Source organism: Tachysurus vachellii, chromosome 5, assembly GCF_030014155.1.
Source record: "Tachysurus vachellii isolate PV-2020 chromosome 5, HZAU_Pvac_v1, whole genome shotgun sequence".
NCBI lineage: Eukaryota > Metazoa > Chordata > Actinopteri > Siluriformes > Bagridae > Tachysurus > Tachysurus vachellii.
In genome coordinates this window covers 3,017,501-3,034,450 of record NC_083464.1, presented here as the reverse complement: position 1 = coordinate 3,034,450, position 16,950 = coordinate 3,017,501, and the positions used below count along the sequence as shown (strand labels likewise).

Below are 16,950 nucleotides of genomic sequence, written 5' to 3'. Positions count from 1 at the left end.
TTGCCGTACTCGGACGAGGAGGAAACTTACAGCATCCTCACGCTCCATTTCTGCTATTTATTGCATCTCATCTCCCCATGCCTCCTCTCACATTCAGCCAGTGAATACCAAAGGCAACCAGACCTTTATCATTTGATCGCAGAATATATTCAAGGCATACTGTAATTCCCACACTGCTGATGCTCATAGGCTGTATCACTGAGTGCAGATCAAATAAATAAACAGATAAATAACAATGGATTCTGGAGGATCAGAAGTGGCACGAGAGTATCAGCATGTGAGAATCAGCATGCAAAATGATCATTAGATGTGTGGATAATACAGAGGTCAGAAGAACAAATTGCAAATAAGGCGACGCCCTTCAGCTAGCGTATCTCCTTGATCCAGGTAAGGACACCCACAGGGGAAAATGAAAATCAGCTCACGGCTCGACGTCAAAGAAAACATTGTGAAAGAGGTTTTGAAACCTGAGAGTGACAAGACATCGAGGCACGCCGCCCAAATGGAGAGCAGAAACAAAGACACCTCAGAGAAGATGCAAGCGTATCATCTTTGCTCTAAAAAGTAAAAATGTCCTTGCTGAAAATCATTACACCACAATGCTCTACAACCTCTGGAGCTTGACACCAGGATGATGAGAGCGTACGCAGGAAGCGTGTGTGTGTGGAGTGCAGGGAGTGAAGGGCACTTCAGCAATCACTCATATCAGCTTTTTTAAGAAACACAAGCTCCAATTTATCAAGACAAGAGACCCGAGCAGCTGAGTCCCTCTGTGTGAGTCCAACATGGAGGATGAGAAGGGGAAAGATAATAAAAGTGACAGAAAGAGAGGAAAACAAGTGTCGCTGCTAATAAGCTCTTGTTTTGATCTTGTCCTTTAAGGCAAGGTGACAGTACAGCACCGTGTGCAAACTTTCTAATAGGCTAAATGTCTGGATTCTTAAAAGAAAACTCAACTAATGTCCAATAAACATTAAGTTAATGAGATATAACCATCTGGAAAGTAATAAAATGTCTATAACCATGTAAGTGCACAGATCGCTAATAAAATCAGACTGTTGAGAAATGATGAAAGGTTCACAAATATTCAATAAAAACCTTGACAAGGTTCCTGTTAGTGTCCTCGGATCAATGGACACCCATTAGTGTAAATGAGATTGTCACTGGCAGAGTCGAGGTCAGTAATTAGTAGCGACGGAGGTTTTAATGCTAATCTGATGAGTGGTTTGGATTTTCACAGATAAAATGATTGCAGAAAAAGGAGACGACGCAGCTCGACGGATTGGTGCTAATGACAGGATAAGAGGAGACTTAAAAAAAAACATGAGAGAGCTTCTGAATTTAAAAAGAAATCTCCTAAAATTAATAGGACTGGTAGCCCCTTTTAGCTAAAGGCTCTGATCTAATCGTGAATATCTCCACAAGTCGGTCTTTCTAAAGAGCTTCTGTTTGGCTCAGCGCTGCTGTGATCATGCTAATTTCCTCCTGCGTGTCTCTGTTAGCACCTCACACACTTGTCATGTGCTGTAACTGATGGAGAGAGTAACACGTCATCTATAAAAAATAAACAACGCATGTAAAAATGTTTCACGCTGCAGTCGCTGTACCTGCGATGTGTAACGGTGCTCATGTGACTGATGTTCATTTTCATGTATGTATATTTACAATGTAAATATATGCATTTCACTAGAAAGCCTTCCTATTTGTTTTATTTGCCTTAATTTGTTTGATATGTTTTATGTCATGTTTAAATTAATTAGTTATATTTTTGGCGGAAGTGTCTTCTCTTGCGATTAAGCTGTGTTATGTCATGACGTCATTCGGGAAGTGCACGCTGCTGTGTAAGCTGTTAGCGGTGCTCTCCCGGGATTACTTGCAAAATTGAGTTTTACACATTTGAATTTCATTCATAACGTGTCCAAATAATATTGTTAAGTGTTATTAAAGTAATATGTGATATGTAAAGTGATTTGTGGATGGATGGGGAGGATTAAGCGTCTTATTTGATAAGTACAGCGAGCCGAATAAGCATGTGCTTTGGCTAGGCTTAGTGATGCTAGTGAGCTAATGGCTGCAATTTGATTTGTGCAGGTGGTAAAGCTGACCAAGCAGCCACGTTTATTTTGTTTCTTTCTGTATTTCATCCATAATTGTTGAGTGTTGGTGACAATAAACTCCCCAGTACTGTTGCAGCAAAGTTGCAAAGACTAGTCATTCCACAACACAACTGAACGTGACCGGTTACACTCATCATTAAAAAACTCAGAGTGTACATATGAATATGTGAATATTTATTGTCAACGTTCTTGACATTTTTGTTCACGCAGTGAGGTTTAATGGAAGCGAGGCATGACTGTGTTGTTGAGCACTAAATTCCAGGGGTTTCATTACCACGACGTAAAGTGGGCGTGTTTCCGGAGGTCTTGGAAAAAAAAAAGAGCATACCTACGAAGGACGAAACAGTCATACGGGTAGATTTATTTTAGAAAACAAATAAACAACCAAAAACTACGGTTAGGGTTAGGGTTAGATTATCAAATAGGCCACGCCTACCTGATGATGCAATATCTGTTACGCTGTTCTGAAATCCCTGGAAATAAGTGCATGTCGTGTTGTTGATGCTAACTGAATGTATGTTCGCATCGATTTCTAACATTTTACCTGTAATTAATACGCAAGAAAAAAAAACAGGAACCTGAAGAAGGACTGAGAGAGATGGAAAGATAAATGGAGAGAAAGAGAGATGAAGAGATAGGAAGACAGAGATAGAGTGATGGAGGGAGAGAGAGAAAGATAGAGAGACAGAGAAGGAGAGAGATGGTAAAGCAGAGAGTGATGGAGAGAGAGTGTCAGGATCTAGCCCAGATTTTTCCATGTGCCTTTTGTTTATGTTCTGTGTTCACGTGTCTTCCCCGCCCCTTGTCTAGCCACCCCGCCTCTGCATACCTGTCCCTTATCGGGGGGAAGTCGTGGCCTAATGGTCAGAGAGTCTGACTCCTAACCCTAAGGTTGTGGGTTCGAGTCTCAGGCCGGCAATACCACGACTGAGGTGCCCTTGAGCAAGGCACCGAACCCCCCAACTGCTCCCCGGGCGCCGCAGCATAAATGGCTGCCCACTGCTCCGGGTGTGTGTTCACGGTGTGTGTGTGTTCACTGCTGTGTGTGTGTGTGTGTGTGTGTTCACTGCTGTGTGTGTGCACTTTGGATGGGTTACATGCAGAGAACGAATTCTGAGTACGGGTCACCATACTTAGCCGTATGTCACGTCACGTCACTTTCACTTATGTGTCTAAATGTCTGAGTATTAAGCCATGCCGTGTTGCCTTTAGCAGCGTGAAATCCTTGTCTTTTGTTTTGTCTTTGTTGTGTCTGTGTTTGGTTTTGTTTGTTTTATTTAATAAACCTTGTTTTTTTTTTACTATCTATTTGAGTCTGTTTTTAACCTCAGTTTCTTACAGGAGGATTCCGCTACTTCAAGACCCAGCAGGATAGAGTACAGCCTGTTACCGGCTGATCGTGGGAGCAATTTTTTTTTTTTTTTGGATTATTCCTTCTGCCCTTTTAAACCGTGGACTTGTTAATTTTGTATTATTTATTTATTTATTTATTTATTTATTTATTTATTTTGTTCTTTTTTTGCTGGACATCGCACCGCATTTGTCCCGGTGATGGACGCTTCCTATTTCCCCCGGAGGAATGGAAAGAGAATGAGAGACAAAGAGGACTGGAAGGACAGGGATGGAGAGAAAAAGACAGCAAGATAGAAAGAGACAGTGAAAAAAGATAAAAGATAAAAGGATTGAGGAAGGAGAGAGAGAGCGAAGAGGGTGGGGGTGACAGACAAAAAAGGAAAGGAAATATTAGAAGAAAGTGTTGTGAAAAGAGAAAGAAAGAAAAATAAAGAGAAATAGAAATTGAGGCGGAAAGTGCTGGAAAGACAGAGAGATGAAGAGATGCAGAGAGACAGAGAGGTAGGAAACCAGAGAACAGAGACAGAAAAACAAAAAGATAGGGATAGAGAGATAGAGAGACAAAGAAAGAGAGATAGAGATAGAGAGACAAAGAAAGAGAGAGACGGGAAGTCAGAGAGAGATAGTGAGAGATGGAGAGACAGAAAGAGACAGAAAGACGAAGGGATAAAACTGAAAGAGAGACATATGGTTAGAGCTGAAAGAGTGACAGAGACAGAGTGAGAGAAGTGAAAGAGAGATGTGTACTTTATAAACTCTGCCACCTGCTCTGATCCCGAGCTTGTAGTGCCCATTAGAGGAATTCTGGGTAATTTCCCCCGTGGACTCAGACCATGGCGGCACCATCAATCACTTCCTGCTCACTATTTAACAGTACACACACACACACACACACTCACACACTCACTGACCAATAAACACACTATTTTGTGTATACTCACTACTTTTTACATGACCTCTGTGATGTACTGACTTCTAAAAAAACATGTTTTTTATTGAGTTTTATTGTCAAATTATTCATTTATTTATTTTTTGTCTTATTCTTTCCTTTTTCTACACTCATACATTCTGTCCTACTTTCTTCCTTTCTTCTTTTAGCCTATTCTATTAGCCTGAATTCAGAAGCAGGATTATCACGTAGTAATCAGGAGATAATCTCAGGTAATGCTCGCTCCATCTCGCCGATACACAATCACCATCCTGCTGCTGCGTGTCACACAAATAAGAAGTGAAATCGAGAAGAAAAAATAGAGACATGAGGGAATATAATAGAGACAAATTAAAAATCACTAAACCGTGTGGAATCCTGAGACCCTGAAAAGTATAGAGCACAAAAAATAATGGGATTCTGGAGATGTAAGAAGACCAAGAAACAAAAAAAACTGGGATGTTGGAAAATTGGGAACACAGAAGAAAATTGGAAACGCTGGAAATCACACGAAGCAGGCGACACTAATTGAGAGTCACTGGAAATTTGTGAAGACTAAGTTTGAGGACAATGAAAACAGGGGACACTGGAAACAAGGGGACATAGGAACCGAGAGGACCCTGGAAATTATGGGAAACTGGACACTAAGGACAATGAAAACAAGTAGAACACTGGAAACAAGGGGACATAGGAACCGACATGACACTGGAAATCTGGGGAGATGAAGTTTGATAACAAGGAAAACAGGGGACATTGGAAACAAGGGGACAAGGAACTAAGAAAACACTGGAAATTACAGCGGAATGGAAGTCTGATGACAATGAAAACAGTAGACACTGGGACAGGAACCGACACTGTAGACACTGGAAATTAGAAGAAACTGGAAATTAGAGGACAATTAAAACAAGTGGGACACTGGAAACAAGGGGACAGAGGAACCGACATGACACTGGAAATCTGGGGAGATGAAGTTTGATAACAAGGAAAACAGGGGACATTGGAAACAAGGGAACATAGGAACCGAGAGGACCCTGGAAATTATGGGAAACTGGACACTAAGGACAATGAAAACAAGTAGAATGCTGGAAACAAGGGGACATAGGAACCGAGAGGACCCTGGAAATCTGGGGAGATGAAGTTTGAGAACAATGAAAACAGGGACCGAGAAGACACTGGAAATTATAAGAAACTGGAAATTAGAGGACAATTAAAACAAGTGGGACAGTGGAAACAGGGGGACAGAGGAACCTAGAGGACATGGAAAATTAGGGGACACTTGGAACTAGAGGACGGTAAAAGCTATTGAAGACTGAAAACAAGGGGACAGAGGAACCAAGAGGACATTGAAAATTACAGGATTATAATAAGTGGAAACTAGAGGACTGGAAATTTGAGGACACTGGAAAAATAGAGTAAGGTGGAAACTAAGGGACAGTGGAGGAAAAGAAAATTTTGAACAACAAAACTCTCTCTCACGCGCACGCGCACACACACACACACACACACACACACACACACACACACAGAAGGACAAGCTGTTCATCAGCATGGTGTTCTCTTGTCTATCACATGTTAGAGTGAGACTGTTGTTTGAGGAGATGAAAAATAGATCAATATCAATTTCTGTGAGATGGAATTACTATGCATCAGCTCGAGTGTTCTCTCTGTAAAATCCGCTGTGTAATCGGCTCAGCGCTCACTCACGAGTGTGAAGAACGATTTGTCCCCACTCTCCTCACTGTGCCGTAAAGTGGTTGTGATGTGTGAGCTGTAGGATAAGTGCGTATGTGGTGTGTGTGTGTGTGTGTGAGATTTGAGAGCTGCCTTTGTACTTTTACTAGATGACAACATGGAGCATCAAGTTTCTTAATATATTGGTTAGTAGATTTTTTGTGTGTGTGACAGTGTAGGTCATCATAAAGAAGCACAGGACACGAGCATTACCTCAGCTGATGATATGTGTTTTTTTCTATCTCTAGCTCATTCTTTGTCTCTTCCGAGCTACGTACATGGTCCTCATTCTGCATGATGACCTCCAGACCTGCCAGATCCATCCTGATGCTCCACTTCAGTTTGGAGCCTACGTCACCGGAGGATGACGCTTTGCTGCTCAGGATGACGCAGCATGGCTGGCCTCAAGTTTTGACACTATAGAATTGACTTCAAAAATCCTCAAGATCCTTTCAACGAACGTATCAAGGAACGACTCTGTAGCATAGAGCTGTGATTGAGAAATGATTAATAATCACACGATCTGGTGTCATTGAGATGAGGATGGAGTTCCAGTTACAGGTCTAATTTTTAGATTTTAATGCTAATAATATAAGGTGTTCTAGAATGTACCTTTATAGGTCACGGAGTCCATGTTCCTGTATAGGTCAGTGTTCTAGAATGGGTCAGTACTGATCAGTAAGTTGATGTGTTAGAATGGCAGGCACTTATTTCCAGGGATTTCAGAACTAGTGTGTCAGTGTTCCAGAGCAGGCCAGTACTAGTCAATGGGACTGGGTTCTAGAAGGGACCCTGTACTGGTCGGTAGGTTAGTGTTCTAGAATAGGCCAGAACTGATCAATGGGTCAGGGATCTAGAACGTACCAGTTCTGGTCAAAGGGTCGGTGTTCTAGAATTGTGCTGGTACTGGTCATTGAGTCAATGTTCTAGATTAGGACAGTAGTGGTTATTAGATCAGCGTTCAAGAATGGTGCTGGTCAGTAGGTCGGTGTTCTAAAATGGGCCACTACTGGTCAGTGGGTCAGAGTTCTAGAATTGTGCTGGTACTGGTCAATGAGTCAATGTTCTAGATTAGGACAGTAGTGGTTAGTAGATCGGGGGCACGGTGGCTTAGTGGTTAGCATGTTCACCTCACACCTCCAGGGTTGGGAGTTCGATTCCCGTCTCCATCTTGTGTGTGTGGAGTTTGCATGTTCTCCCTGTGCCTCGGGGGTTTCCTCCTGGTACTCCGGTTTCCTCCCTCGGTCCAAAGACATGCATGGTAGGTTGATTGGGATCTCTGGAAAATTGTCCGTAGTGTGTGAGTGAATGAGAGTGTGAGTGTGTGCCCTGCGATGGGTTGGCACTCTGTCCAGGGTGTATCCTGCCTTGATGCCCGATGACGCCTGAGATAGGCACAGGCTCCCCGTGACCCGAGGTAGTTCGGATAAGCGGTAGAAAATGAATGAATGAATGAATGAATGGTTAGTACTGTAGATAAGCATTCAAGAATAGTGCTGGTCAGTAGGTCAGTGTTCTAGAATGAGCCACTACTGGTCAGTGGGTCAGTGTTCTACGATTGGCCAGTGCTGGGCAATAAGTCACTGCTCTACAATGTTCTCTCCCCTGCACCATGGATTATTTGTCTTGTCAGTTGTGGTCACTGGAGCACTACAGTAAGCTGAATGGGAGCACTGACAGAATATTTGTTCGGACTGAAATTCGGCTCATTTACGTTGTGATACGAGTTTGGCACGGCACCGTTTTCTCTGCTGAACTATGGTTCTGGATGAGTGAACCTCGGTGTGATGTGTGTGTGTGTTGCTTGAGCGATCGTTAACTATGCCGATATTAAAGCTCCGAATGCTTGGTCTTATCTTTCTGTATTTTAACTCATTATTAATGACGTTTAATAGAGCATGAAGCGGAGATCTCTGTATCTCACATCAAGCCACTTCACTGTGACTCTGGAAGGAAACCCAGTCAGTACACTGAATGTCTCTCAGAAGTCTGTGTTCTGATGCTCTGTTGTGTATGCATGATATTCAAATGTTTTTTTAATCAAATATGTCAGTAAAAGTGTTGACGGCTTGCGACACAAACTGGGTTTAAAATAAAGCTGTGTGTGAGATCTTCATGTCAGCTTATACGGTGAAGATCTTCTAATGATAGACCTGTGATTAGAAAATAACTACATACTACGACAGCAAAATCGGGCAGAGATTATACCACAGAGGGTTACAATTTAGGTGTTAAGAACATTCAGCTTTTTCAAGCTCCCAACCCTAGAATTATGTTTTGTTTTTTTCCAGAAAGAGCAACCTGGCTTTAAAATGTAGCTGTTTTGCCATTGAAACCAAAACTAAATGCAAAAATGAGCAAGAATAAAAGTCACGTTGGAAATGAAAAGTTAAAGCTGCACTAGATCAGAATCAGCAGATCTTAGTTTCTTTCATGACTTTAAAGCAGAACTTATTAGATGCTCACATAAAAAGATCAAAACAAAACACACTCAAAGACTGACCTCCCTCCATCACGCTCTCTGCCCTTTCATCTCATTAATCACCACCACAGCTGTTTATGTACACACACACACACACACACACACACACACACACACACACACACACACACAAACCATCTCATAGACATAGATGTGATTTGACCATGAAGATCTTTGCCCGTTCTCTCAGACTCTGACTTGAAATGTGTGATTCACAATATGACCAAAACGATCCAAATCTGGTTCTTCAAAAAAAAAATAGTTGTTTTAATAATTTTGGCGCAAAATTAGAAGCTCAGAAATATATGAATGTCTTTGTATTCTATAGCTTCAGTTCACTGGAACTAAGAGGTCAGAACACTGTTCCGGCTACTGTGCACAAAGCCCCTGAGATCCATGGAGACATGGTGTGAAGGTTAAATTTGGAGTGGAAGAACCGGCGTCCTGCACAGAGCAATGACTCTGACTCAACCCCGCTGAACACCTTTGGGATGAACTGGAGCTGGAGTCTCCTCAACATCCCAACATCAGTGATCTCTTGTGATGCTCTTGTACAGTGTATGAATGAGCACAGGATCTGAGGTGTGTATTGGTGGGAGACCAGAAGAGTAAACATGTCAGGATGTGTTGCAGAAATCCAGAGACAGTCATTCATCAACGCTTCCCCCATTTCACTTTTACTTTACTGCCCACAGAGGGATTATTCTTGTATTTAAGGTGTGACTTTACTCATAGAACATTTTCACATTTATTTGGACTCCATATCCATGAAGACCGTATCTCATGTGGAAAGTGTGCAAAGATTACACGATCGGTTCAAATAGTCATTCATTTTTTAGGGATGTTGTAGTCAGCAGAGGTGACAAAATGCAAAAGGTGACAAATGCACTGTCTGCTGTAGTGTTGGTACCATTCATTCATTCATTCATTCATTCATTTTTCTACCGCTTATCCGAACTACCTCGGGTCACGGGGAGCCTGTGCCTATCTCAGGCGTCATCGGGCATCAAGGCAGGATACACCCTGGACGGAGTGCCAACCCATCGCAGGGCACACACACACACTCTCATTCACTCACACAATCACACACTACGGACAATTTTCCAGAGATACCAATCAACCTACCATGCATGTCTTTGGACCAGGGGAGGAAACCGGAGTACCTGGAGGAAACCCCCGAGGCACGGGGAGAACATGCAAACTCCACACACACAAGGTGGAGGCAGGAATCGAACCCCCAACCCTGGAGGTGTGAGGCGAACGTGCTAACCACTAAGCCACCGTGCCCCCCTGTTTTGGTACCAATAAAAATCAAAAAACAAAACAAAACAATAAGGTTGTAGAAGGTACTGTAGTTCCTCCCACTTTGCAAACCTGTGGGCACAAAAGTGACACGGAATCATGCAACTAATCCACATGTAGGAAATCCTCAGTGTGAAACCAAACCTGTGACTATGAGGAATTATTCACTGACAACAGATTTAGATCTTTAAATGGGCTCTACTTAAGGCAGTAGAACAGGATTGGTGACATAAAAAATTACAGGAAAGCTAAACATCTCTTGGCTCCAAGATAAAACCCATTTTTTCGCTAAGAACTGCTGTGGAGTCTTAACCAATTTTTAATTTCCTGCTGCGCCTGGATATATTAAACTGCTCCTCTTTTGCTTAGTTTTTTTGATCTTTCAGATGTAAAAGTTACAGTCTGAAACATTCTGGATCAATGGAATACAGTAACAAAGCACATCTGGTAACCCTGGGCGTTCAAGTCCATTTCTTCTAAGTAACGTTTATTCTTTCTCAGACTTTCTCAGACCATCAGACCAATGGTGCGTATGCAGGTGACTGGAATAGTTAAAGGTTGAGACCCTTGCTGAAGGACCCAAGAGTTGCAGCTTGGCAGCGACTGGACATAAAGGACTTTCTGAAAAGTAGTTATCAACGACCTCAACATTAACCAGAACAACACTGCTGGTTATTAAGGTGTATTTTATCTTTAAAGAAAGACTACATTAACTTTCCCAGGTATCTGTAGGCAGAAAATAAATGCTTTAGATCATGCCACAACATTGTGTCATAGATTTTTGCTCAGTTCCTCTTGGTAATCAAACACTCTTTGGACTTTGTTGCTCTTCTGTCAAAGGTCCGATTTGGTTACCCACAATCCATTGATGCTTTCTCAGATCTGGGACATGGACGGCTGCCTCTTACAGAGTGCGCAGAGCGGTGAAGGAAGCAAAGCGGCGCTACAGGAGGAAACTAGAGTCACAGTTCCAACATGGTGGCTCTAGGAGCCTTTGGCAGGGACTAAGGAACATCATGGACTATACAACACCATCTTCTAGAATGGGGAATGTGGACGCTACTCTGGCAGACGAGCTAAAGATCTTTTATGCTCGCTTCGAGGCAGCTAACCACGCTAGCGGCACAAACAGCATACATGCTGAGAGAGCTGGAGAAGTAAATACGTTTACCATCTTGGAGCATGACGTGAGGAGGGCATTCAAGAGAGTGAATACCAGGAAGGCAGTAGGACCAGATGGTATCACAGGTCGGGTTCTGAAAGCCTGTGCTGACCAGCTAGCACCGGTGTTCACTGAGATATTCAACCTCTCACTGAAACAGTCTCACTGGAACAGTCTGTTGTCCCCTCATGCTTCAAACGTCCACCATTGTTCCTGTCCCGAAGAAACCTCAGCCCGCCTGCCTCAACGATTACCGCCCTGTAGCCCTGACCTCAGCAGTGATGAAGTGCTTCGAGAGACTGGTCAGAGACGTCATCACTGCATCACTACCAGACACACTCCACTACAGTTTGCGTACCACCAGAACCGCACTACTGAGGACGCCATTGCTCATCTTCTCCACACTACCATGAGCCATCTGGACTGCAGAAAACGGAGTTATGCAAAAATGCTGTTTGTGGACTACAGTTCAGTGTTTAACACCATAATTCCCTCCTCGCTCATCTCTAAGTTGGAGGTCCTGGTACTCAGCCTGCCACTGTGTCAGTGGATCTCCAACTTCCTGACAGTTGGTGGGCAAACACACCTCATCCACCCTCACCCTCAGCACTGGAGCTCCACAGGGTTGTGTTCTGAGCCCCCTGCTGTACTCTCTGTACACATATGACTGTGTGGCCACTTCCAACTCCACCACCATCATCAAGTTTGCTGACGACACTGTTGTGGTGGGCCTGATCTCCAACAACGATGAGACGGCCTACCTACAGGAGACTAAAAACCTGGAGAGATGGTGCCAGGAGAACAATCTTCTCCTGAACATCAGCAAGACTAAGGAGTTGATGGTGGACTTCAGCACGAAGCAGGAGCGGTCATACCAACCGGTAAACATCAACGGGACCCCAGTGGAGAGAGTGGACAGTTTCCGGTACCTAGGTGTTCACATTACACAGGACCTGTCTTGGTCCTGTCACATCAACACAAACAGCCACATGGTCCAACAGAACATTTCAATATAAAATATAAAAATGTTACATTTTAAAATTTTATATTTTACACTCGCCATCCACTGAAACACATTCTAGACGTGATTCATACAGCCTACTCCTTGAAACTTGAAAAGGTGCAGTCCAGCTCTCCACTAAGCTTTAAACCCCCAAAGAGCCAAAATCTAATTGGGTTAATGTTGGTTAACATTTCTTTGGCAGGTACAATATGAAATACCAAGATTAAGTCATGAATACATGCAGTTTACCATTATATCTCACCTCAAACAATGGTTCTCAAAGTAAGGTCTGGGAACCCCCAGGGCTCCATGATGGCTGCCATGAGGTTGTTCTATTTATGCAAATCAGTTCTATTTGTTTTGTAGATCTCATTTGCCGGTTAAATTCAATTAGTTTTTTTTTTTTTTTTTCCATTGTTAGCCTCATGGATTTTTAGATCCACTGAGGGGAATACAAGTCTAAGACACAAACTTTGTATTCCTATTAAGTTTGTTCTATTTCTTTGTTGAGTGTTATCAAGTTTGCACACAAAGCCTTTTCACAAGTCAGGGTTTCAAACATAAACCTGTACTTCTAAAATCCCAGAAACCAAAACAGCAACATAATATATGCACAAATTTGTAGATTTGAGAATATGTAAATTTCTACACACACACACAAAAAAAATAGGATATAAACATTTTCCCAACTAAATGGATTTGCATGAATAAGAAATTTCTAGTGAAAAAAAAAATCATTAATATCTGGTGTGAGAAATAAGGCAAGATATATTTCTGTATAGACACATTCATGGGAATTCAAACACCCCGCACACACACCCCACACACACACCCCAACCTTGGTTTTTTCTTTTTTCTTTTTTTTTACAGCACACAATGCATCATACATCTGTTGTGTGTTTGTTGATTGTTTCTGTCGATTTTCTTTCCTCACCAACGACGTTGTGAAGCTCTGTGTGTTTGTGCAACAACAGACAGAATGAAGAATGGAGCTGCTCACATGGTCTTTGGTCTGAGATTCACACCAGTGATTTGATGTGGAGTGAGCGAGATAGACACCACACACACACACACACACACACACACACACACACACACACACACACACACACACACACACACACACACACACACACACACACACGCACACTACTCAACGATCTCACTTGCACAGTCATGGCTGTCTTCACCTGTCTCTCACTCCTTACCTGCAAAGACGCTCTCAACACTCACTAGTCTCACCGCACAGAAATAAACGCAACAGTACACTTTGGAGTGTAGCTAAGATAAATAAATAACTCATGTTCTCCTGCTTTTGGACAATAAACTCTTCTAGAACAGCAATACATTGTACAATATACTGTTCTAGGAGAACAGTGTGTACTACAGTGAACTGTTCTAGGACAACACAATCTACAGTGAACTGTTCTGTCACAACACAATCTACAATTAGCTGTTCAATGTCAACAGCGCAGTCTATAATGAACTGTTCTATGACAACACAATCTACAGTGAACTGTTCTGTCTCAACACAATCTACAGTGAACTGTTCTAAGACAACACAATCTACAGTGAACTGTTCTGTCACAACACAATCTACAGTGAACTGTTCTAAGACAACACATTCTTCGGTGAACTGTTCTAATACAACAACACAATCTCCTTTGAGCTGTTCTGTCACAACACAATCTACAGTGAACTGTTCTGTCACAACACAATCTACAGTGAACTGTTCTGTCACAACACAATCTATAGTGAACTGTTCTAAGACAACACAATCTACAGTGAACTGTTCTAAGACAGCACATTCTTTGGTGAACTGTTCTAAAACAATACAATCTACACCGAACTGTTCTAAAACAACACGCTCTACAGTGAACTGTTCTAAAACAACACAATCTACAATTAACTGTTCAATGTCAACAGCGCAGTCTATAATGAACTGTTCTAAGACAACGCAAACCACAGTTAACTGTTCTAAAACAACACGCTCTACAGTGAACTGTTCTAAAACAACACGATCTACAAATAACTGTTCAATGTCAACAGCGCAGTCTATAATGAACTGTTCTAAGACAACGCAATCCACAGTTAACTGTTCTAAGACAACACAATCTACAATGAACTGTTCCAAGACAACATTGGAATCTATAATTTACTGTTCTGATACAACCACAGATTCTACACCGAACTGTTCTAAAACAACACAATCTACAAATAACTGTTCAATTTCAACAACGCAGTATACAATGAACTGTTCTAAGACAACAACACATTCTTCAGTGAACTGTTCTAAGACAACACAACATACAGTGAACTGTTCTAAGACAACAAATTCTTCGGGGGAACTGTTCGAATACAACACCACATTCTCCTTTGAGCTGTTCTAATACAACACCACATTCTCCTTTGAGCTGTTCTAATACAACACCACATTCTCCTTTGAGCTGTTCTAATACAACACCACATTCTCCTTTGAGCTGTTCTAATACAACAACACAATCTCCTTTGAGCTGTTCTAATACAACAACATATTCTCCACTGAGCTGTTCTAATACAACAACACATTCTTAGTTGAACTCTTCTAATACAACAACATATTCTCCTTTGAGCTGTTCTAATACAATACCACATTCTCCTTTGAGCTGTTCTAATACAACAACATATTCTCCTTTGAGCTGTTCTAATACAACAACACATTCTTCGGTGAACTGTTCTAATACAACAACATATTCTCCTTTGAGCTGTTCTAATACAATACCACATTCTCCTTTGAGCTGTTCTTATACAACAACACATTCTTCGGTGAACTGTTCTAATACAACAACATATTCTCCTTTGAGCTGTTCTAATACAACAACACAATCTCCTTTGAGCTGTTCTAATACAACAACATATTCTCCACTGAGCTGTTCTAATACAACAACACATTCTTAGTTGAACTCTTCTAATACAACAACATATTCTCCTTTGAGCTGTTCTAATACAATACCACATTCTCCTTTGAGCTGTTCTAATACAACAACATATTCTCCTTTGAGCTGTTCTAATACAACAACACATTCTTCGGTGAACTGTTCTAATACAACAACATATTCTCCTTTGAGCTGTTCTAATACAATACCACATTCTCCTTTGAGCTGTTCTAATACAACAACATATTCTCCTTTGAGCTGTTCTAATACAATACCACATTCTCCTTTGAGCTGTTCTTATACAACAACACATTCTTCGGTGAACTGTTCTAGGACAGCACTTTCTACAAGAAACTGTAAAAACTGTTCTAGAATACTGCAGAACACTCAGAGTCTACGGTACTTCACTTAAGGCTTATCTTGAAAGATTTTGGTTGTATCTAGAAAAGATTACACTCGCGTTCTTCCTGCCAATAATCGTAGCTAAATCAACTGCATCACACACGCGTGAGATGTAAACAGTGTCTAATTAATGTGCTTTATCAAGCTGTCAGAGCTACTGACATATTTCTAACATGCCAATAAATTTCCTTTGGTTTATAGACATGGTGTAGATGCTGGAGATGCAGAAAGCTTCTTTGTTTTCACATGTAATTGACAATTTTCACCTTTAAATGATATATTTATGTGACTTTCCTAAGCCAGTGTTATTTGTGGCCTCTGCAGATATTCAGAGTTAACACACACCTCTGTGTGGTAGCATGCTGCTGCTCTCAGCCAATCAGAACACACACTAATGGTGTTACTTTAGTTTTGGTGTTGATGATGTGAAGATTTTTCAGGAACTTAGAGCCATAGATTATTGTGGTGTTTATTTTTATCTGTTTATTGCAGTGTGTGAATGATGAATGTGTGTTAAGAGCAGCCAGAGGGTTCTAAAGCTGAGCGTGAAACAAACACACACACACACACAGATAGATATACACACACCTATAAATATATAGGTGAGAGAGACTGCCATCTGATCCCCCACCATGCACGTCTCATGTCACGTCAACTCTCTTTAATTAGGGTTCATGGGAAAAGATACAGGCTGTGTTTTTAATTAGTCTCCGTGTGTGTGTGTGGCTTCGATTTAGCGTGGCTCAATCTTTCCAAGGCCAGAAAATGTGTGTGTGTGTGTGTGTGTGTGTTGCTGAAAGTGTCAATCCAATCAGTGTGTCCTCTGTCCCAGCGGCAGAACATCTTCAGCTATTCCTCTCTCTTTATTCTGGAATATAGATGCAGCCGTTTGGGTTCTAAGAGCCGACGTGTTCTACGCTGATTAAAATCAATATAACTGTAAATGAAGGCATTCCAAGTGTAGAGCTTAAGAGTCCCAGTGTCGTTAAAATTCACTGCTTCACACTCTCACACACACACACGCACACACACACACACACACTGACTTGAGTCTCAGTGTCCTGTCTGCTGGGAATTCTCCTCCCTGCTTTGTCTTTTTCTCTCTCTGTCTTTTTATCACTGAAAGGAAAAAATGTGATTGACAGGAGGCTCTCTGGGGCCAGAGATCAGCCCTCTGCAGTCGAGTGGACTACACACACACACACACACATGCACACACACACACACACACACACACACACACACACACACACACACACACACAGTAAGAGAGAATTCTTATGTAGAAATGGAAAACTGTCAAAAAAATATAAACCAGACAAAGAGATAGATAGACAGATGGTCAGACAGACAGATAGATAGATAGATAGATAGATAGATAGATAGATAGATAGATAGATAGATAGATAGAATTTATGGCTGAGGAACCCCACCACCACCACCGCACACACAGTACACACGCAGTCACGTACAGTAGTAACACAGTCTAGTGCATTCAAACACATGCATTCTAGCACATTAACACACTAACACACACTAACACAGACTAACATAC

At 41.7% G+C, this 16,950-nt stretch overlaps 1 protein-coding gene across 6 annotated transcripts in view; it reads right to left on the bottom strand.

Annotated features, from left to right (window-relative positions):
* The window catches only part of ntng1a (netrin g1a), a 148,776-nt gene that overhangs the window by 74,881 nt on the left and 56,945 nt on the right, over positions 1-16,950 (bottom strand). The window lies entirely within an intron of this gene.